Genomic DNA, 7,500 nt, shown 5'->3' with positions numbered 1-7,500 from the left:
AGGAGAAATTGGCTTCATTTAGAGGCATCTCCACTTAGGGACGTCGTAGCACCTTAACTCGGGTGGCGTTGGAAAGGTCTGGTCCAGGGGAACACGGGCGTGTCAAGTTTGCCACGCGCACGCGCATCCCCGCTAAACAGGGGCCAAAACAAAACTTTAAACGGAGCTACCGAATTGGAAACCATCAATCCTGGGAAAATAACAACTCACACGTGTGCCCCTTATGCTAACTTGAATTTAGAAACCGTCCTCAACAAAATCCCACGTTCGGGCGCAAAACTGCACGTTTGAGGCCACATTTTCAATGATGCTGGAAACTTACATTCAAAGCTGGGAAAATGTGCTCATCTACAGGCATCCCCACTTAGGGACGTCGTAGCACCTTGACTCGGGTGGCGTTGGAAAGGTCTGGTCCAGGGGAACACGGGCGTGTCAAGGTTGCCACGCGCACGCGCATCCCCGCTAAACAGGAGCCCAAACAAAACTTTAAACGGAGCTACCGAATTGGAAACCATCAATCCTGGGAAAATAACAACTCACACGTGTGCCCCTTATGCTAACTTGAATTTAGAAACCGTCCTCAACAAAATCCCACGTTCGGGCGCAAAACTGCACGTTTGAGGCCACATTTTCAATGATGCTGGAAACTTACATTCAAAGCTGGGAAAATGTGCTCATCTACAGGCATCCCCATTTAGGGACGTCGTAGCACCTTGACTCGGGTGGCGTTAGAAAGGTCTGGTCCAGGGGAACACGGGCGTGTCAAGGTTGCCACGCGCACGCGCATCCCCGCTGAACAGGAGCCCAAACAAAACTTTAAACGGGGCTACGGAAAAGGGGAGGGCTTTTTCGGGGACAACCACCACTCACCTCGGTTCCCCCCATCCCAACTTGAATTTAGAAACCGTCCCCAGCCAAATCCCACGTTCGGGGGCAAAACTGCTCGTTTGAGGCCACATTTTCAATGATACTGGAAACTTACATTCAAAGTTGGGAAAAGGTGTTCATTTACAGGCATCTCCACTTAGGGACGTCGTAGCACCTTAACTCAGGCGGCGTTAGAAAGGTCTGGTCCAGGGGAACACGGGCGTGTCAAGGTTGCCACGCGCACGCGCATCCCCGCTAAACAGGAGCCCAAACAAAACTTTAAACGGGGCTACGGAAAAGGGGAGAGCTTTTTCGGGGACAAACACCACTCACGTCGGTGCCCCCTGTTCCAACTTGAATTTAGAAACCGTCCTCAACAAAATCCCACGTTCGGGTGAATAACTGTGAATTTTAAGGCACATGCCTCTCTGGGCTGGGAGAGTGCATTCAAATAGGAGAAATTGGCTTCATTTAGAGGCATCCCCACTTGGGGACGTCGTAGCACCTTAACTCAGGTGGCGTTAGAAAGGTCTGGTCCAGGGGAACACGGGCGTGTCATGTTTGCCACGCGCACGCGCATCCCCGTTGAACAGGAGCCCAAACAAAACTTTAAACGGGGCTACGGAAAAGGGGAGGGCTTTTTCGGGGACAACCACCACTCACCTCGGTGCCCCCCATCCCAACTTGAATTTAGAAACCGTCCCCAGCCAAATCCCACGTTCGGGGGCAAAACTGCACGTTTGAGGCCACATTTTCAATGATACTGGAAACTTACATTCAAAGTTGGGAAAAGGTGTTCATTTACAGGCATCCCCACTTGGGGACGTCGTAGCACCTTAACTCAGGCGGCGTTAGAAAGGTCTGGTCCAGGGGAACACGGGCGTGTCAAGGTTGCCACGCGCACGCGCTTCCCCGCTGAACAGGAGCCCAAACAAAACTTTAAACGGGGCTACGGAAAAGGGGAGGGCTTTTTCGGGGACAACCACCACTCACCTCGGTGCCCCCCGTCCCAACTTGAACTTAGAAACCGTCCCCAGCGAAATCCCACGTTCGGGCGAATAACTGTGAATTTTAAGCCCCTTTTCCTCTCAAGCTGGAAACGTGCAAAGTTGGGAAAAGGTGTTCATTTACAGGCATCTCCACTTAGGGACGTCGTAGCACCTTAACTCAGGCGGCGTTAGAAAGGTCTGGTCCAGGGGAACACGGGCGTGTCAAGGTTGCCACGCGCACGCGCATCCCCGCTGAACAGGAGCCCAAACAAAACTTTAAACGGGGCTACGGAAAAGGGGAGGGCTTTTTCGGGGACAACCACCACTCACCTCGGTGCCCCCCATCCCAACTTGAATATAGAAACCGTCCCCAGCCAAATCCCACGTTCGGGGGCAAAACTGCTCGTTTGAGGCCACATTTTCAATGATACTGGAAACTTACATTCAAAGTTGGGAAAATGTGCTCATCTACAGGCATCCCCACTTGGGGACGTCGTAGCACCTTGACTCAGGCGGCGTTGGAAAGGTCTGGACCAGGGGAACACGGGGGTGTCAAGTTTGCCACGCGCACGCGCTTCCCCGCTGAACAGGAGCCCAAACAAAACTTTAAACGGGGCTACGGAAAAGGGGAGGGCTTTTTCGGGGACAACCACCACTCACCTCGGTGCCCCCCGTCCCAACTTGAACTTAGAAACCGTCCCCAGCGAAATCCCACGTTCGGGCGAATAACTGTGAATTTTAAGCCCCTTTTCCTCTCAAGCTGGAAACGTGCAAAGTTGGGAAAAGGTGTTCATTTACAGGCATCTCCACTTAGGGACGTCGTAGCACCTTAACTCAGGCGGCGTTAGAAAGGTCTGGTCCAGGGGAACACGGGCGTGTCAAGGTTGCCACGCGCACGCGCATCCCCGCTGAACAGGAGCCCAAACAAAACTTTAAACGGGGCTACGGAAAAGGGGAGGGCTTTTTCGGGGACAACCACCACTCACCTCGGTTCCCCCCATCCCAACTTGAATATAGAAACCGTCCCCAGCCAAATCCCACGTTCGGGGGCAAAACTGCTCGTTTGAGGCCACATTTTCAATGATACTGGAAACTTACATTCAAAGTTGGGAAAAGGTGTTCATTTACAGGCATCTCCACTTAGGGACGTCGTAGCACCTTAACTCAGGCGGCGTTAGAAAGGTCTGGTCCAGGGGAACACGGGCGTGTCAAGGTTGCCACGCGCACGCGCTTCCCCGCTGAACAGGAGCCCAAACAAAACTTTAAACGGGGCTACGGAAAAGGGGAGGGCTTTTTCGGGGACAACCACCACTCACCTCGGTGCCCCCCGTCCCAACTTGAACTTAGAAACCGTCCCCAGCGAAATCCCACGTTCGGGCGAATAACTGTGAATTTTAAGCCCCTTTTCCTCTCAAGCTGGAAACGTGCAAAGTTGGGAAAAGGTGTTCATTTACAGGCATCTCCACTTAGGGACGTCGTAGCACCTTAACTCAGGCGGCGTTAGAAAGGTCTGGTCCAGGGGAACACGGGCGTGTCAAGGTTGCCACGCGCACGCGCATCCCCGCTGAACAGGAGCCCAAACAAAACTTTAAACGGGGCTACGGAAAAGGGGAGGGCTTTTTCGGGGACAACCACCACTCACCTCGGTTCCCCCCATCCCAACTTGAATTTAGAAACCGTCCCCAGCCAAATCCCACGTTCGGGGGCAAAACTGCTCGTTTGAGGCCACATTTTCAATGATACTGGAAACTTACATTCAAAGTTGGGAAAAGGTGTTCATTTACAGGCATCTCCACTTAGGGACGTCGTAGCACCTTAACTCAGGCGGCGTTAGAAAGGTCTGGTCCAGGGGAACACGGGCGTGTCAAGGTTGCCACGCGCACGCGCATCCCCGCTAAACAGGAGCCCAAACAAAACTTTAAACGGGGCTACGGAAAAGGGGAGAGCTTTTTCGGGGACAAACACCACTCACGTCGGTGCCCCCTGTTCCAACTTGAATTTAGAAACCGTCCTCAACAAAATCCCACGTTCGGGTGAATAACTGTGAATTTTAAGGCACATGCCTCTCTGGGCTGGGAGAGTGCATTCAAATAGGAGAAATTGGCTTCATTTAGAGGCATCCCCACTTGGGGACGTCGTAGCACCTTAACTCAGGTGGCGTTAGAAAGGTCTGGTCCAGGGGAACACGGGCGTGTCATGTTTGCCACGCGCACGCGCATCCCCGTTGAACAGGAGCCCAAACAAAACTTTAAACGGGGCTACGGAAAAGGGGAGGGCTTTTTCGGGGACAACCACCACTCACCTCGGTGCCCCCCATCCCAACTTGAATTTAGAAACCGTCCCCAGCCAAATCCCACGTTCGGGGGCAAAACTGCACGTTTGAGGCCACATTTTCAATGATACTGGAAACTTACATTCAAAGTTGGGAAAAGGTGTTCATTTACAGGCATCCCCACTTGGGGACGTCGTAGCACCTTAACTCAGGCGGCGTTAGAAAGGTCTGGTCCAGGGGAACACGGGCGTGTCAAGGTTGCCACGCGCACGCGCTTCCCCGCTGAACAGGAGCCCAAACAAAACTTTAAACGGGGCTACGGAAAAGGGGAGGGCTTTTTCGGGGACAACCACCACTCACCTCGGTGCCCCCCGTCCCAACTTGAACTTAGAAACCGTCCCCAGCGAAATCCCACGTTCGGGCGAATAACTGTGAATTTTAAGCCCCTTTTCCTCTCAAGCTGGAAACGTGCAAAGTTGGGAAAAGGTGTTCATTTACAGGCATCTCCACTTAGGGACGTCGTAGCACCTTAACTCAGGCGGCGTTAGAAAGGTCTGGTCCAGGGGAACACGGGCGTGTCAAGGTTGCCACGCGCACGCGCATCCCCGCTGAACAGGAGCCCAAACAAAACTTTAAACGGGGCTACGGAAAAGGGGAGGGCTTTTTCGGGGACAACCACCACTCACCTCGGTGCCCCCCATCCCAACTTGAATATAGAAACCGTCCCCAGCCAAATCCCACGTTCGGGGGCAAAACTGCTCGTTTGAGGCCACATTTTCAATGATACTGGAAACTTACATTCAAAGTTGGGAAAAGGTGTTCATTTACAGGCATCTCCACTTAGGGACGTCGTAGCACCTTAACTCAGGCGGCGTTAGAAAGGTCTGGTCCAGGGGAACACGGGCGTGTCAAGGTTGCCACGCGCACGCGCATCCCCGCTAAACAGGAGCCCAAACAAAACTTTAAACGGGGCTACGGAAAAGGGGAGAGCTTTTTCGGGGACAAACACCACTCACGTCGGTGCCCCCTGTTCCAACTTGAATTTAGAAACCGTCCTCAACAAAATCCCACGTTCGGGTGAATAACTGTGAATTTTAAGGCACATGCCTCTCTGGGCTGGGAGAGTGCATTCAAATAGGAGAAATTGGCTTCATTTAGAGGCATCCCCACTTGGGGACGTCGTAGCACCTTAACTCAGGTGGCGTTAGAAAGGTCTGGTCCAGGGGAACACGGGCGTGTCATGTTTGCCACGCGCACGCGCATCCCCGTTGAACAGGAGCCCAAACAAAACTTTAAACGGGGCTACGGAAAAGGGGAGGGCTTTTTCGGGGACAACCACCACTCACCTCGGTGCCCCCCATCCCAACTTGAATTTAGAAACCGTCCCCAGCCAAATCCCACGTTCGGGGGCAAAACTGCACGTTTGAGGCCACATTTTCAATGATACTGGAAACTTACATTCAAAGTTGGGAAAATGTGCTCATCTACAGGCATCCCCACTTGGGGACGTCGTAGCACCTTAACTCAGGCGGCGTTAGAAAGGTCTGGTCCAGGGGAACACGGGCGTGTCAAGGTTGCCACGCGCACGCGCTTCCCCGCTGAACAGGAGCCCAAACAAAACTTTAAACGGGGCTACGGAAAAGGGGAGGGCTTTTTCGGGGACAACCACCACTCACCTCGGTGCCCCCCGTCCCAACTTGAACTTAGAAACCGTCCCCAGCGAAATCCCACGTTCGGGCGAATAACTGTGAATTTTAAGCCCCTTTTCCTCTCAAGCTGGAAACGTGCAAAGTTGGGAAAAGGTGTTCATTTACAGGCATCTCCACTTAGGGACGTCGTAGCACCTTAACTCAGGCGGCGTTAGAAAGGTCTGGTCCAGGGGAACACGGGCGTGTCAAGGTTGCCACGCGCACGCGCATCCCCGCTGAACAGGAGCCCAAACAAAACTTTAAACGGGGCTACGGAAAAGGGGAGGGCTTTTTCGGGGACAACCACCACTCACCTCGGTGCCCCCCATCCCAACTTGAATATAGAAACCGTCCCCAGCCAAATCCCACGTTCGGGGGCAAAACTGCTCGTTTGAGGCCACATTTTCAATGATACTGGAAACTTACATTCAAAGTTGGGAAAATGTGCTCATCTACAGGCATCCCCACTTGGGGACGTCGTAGCACCTTGACTCAGGCGGCGTTGGAAAGGTCTGGACCAGGGGAACACGGGGGTGTCAAGTTTGCCACGCGCACGCGCTTCCCCGCTGAACAGGAGCCCAAACAGAACTTTAAACGGGGCTACGGAAAAGGGGAGGGCTTTTTCGGGGACAACCACCACTCACCTCGGTGCCCCCCATCCCAACTTGAATATAGAAACCGTCCCCAGCCAAATCCCACGTTCGGGGGCAAAACTGCTCGTTTGAGGCCACATTTTCAATGATACTGGAAACTTACATTCAAAGTTGGGAAAATGTGCTCATCTACAGGCATCCCCACTTGGGGACGTCGTAGCACCTTAACTCAGGCGGCGTTAGAAAGGTCTGGTCCAGGGGAACACGGGCGTGTCAAGGTTGCCACGCGCACGCGCTTCCCCGCTGAACAGGAGCCCAAACAAAACTTTAAACGGGGCTACGGAAAAGGGGAGGGCTTTTTCGGGGACAACCACCACTCACCTCGGTGCCCCCCGTCCCAACTTGAACTTAGAAACCGTCCCCAGCGAAATCCCACGTTCGGGCGAATAACTGTGAATTTTAAGCCCCTTTTCCTCTCAAGCTGGAAACGTGCAAAGTTGGGAAAAGGTGTTCATTTACAGGCATCTCCACTTAGGGACGTCGTAGCACCTTAACTCAGGCGGCGTTAGAAAGGTCTGGTCCAGGGGAACACGGGCGTGTCAAGGTTGCCACGCGCACGCGCATCCCCGCTGAACAGGAGCCCAAACAAAACTTTAAACGGGGCTACGGAAAAGGGGAGGGCTTTTTCGGGGACAACCACCACTCACCTCGGTGCCCCCCATCCCAACTTGAATATAGAAACCGTCCCCAGCCAAATCCCACGTTCGGGGGCAAAACTGCTCGTTTGAGGCCACATTTTCAATGATACTGGAAACTTACATTCAAAGTTGGGAAAATGTGCTCATCTACAGGCATCCCCACTTGGGGACGTCGTAGCACCTTGACTCAGGCGGCGTTGGAAAGGTCTGGACCAGGGGAACACGGGGGTGTCAAGTTTGCCACGCGCACGCGCTTCCCCGCTGAACAGGAGCCCAAACAGAACTTTAAACGGGGCTACGGAAAAGGGGAGGGCTTTTTCGGGGACAACCACCACTCACCTCGGTGCCCCCCATCCCAACTTGAATATAGAAACCGTCCCCAGCCAAATCCCA

This window comes from Osmerus mordax, assembly GCF_038355195.1.
Source record: "Osmerus mordax isolate fOsmMor3 chromosome 7 unlocalized genomic scaffold, fOsmMor3.pri SUPER_7_unloc_1_0, whole genome shotgun sequence".
NCBI classification, from domain to species: Eukaryota; Metazoa; Chordata; class Actinopteri; order Osmeriformes; family Osmeridae; genus Osmerus; species Osmerus mordax.
This window is presented reverse-complemented; position numbering follows the sequence as displayed.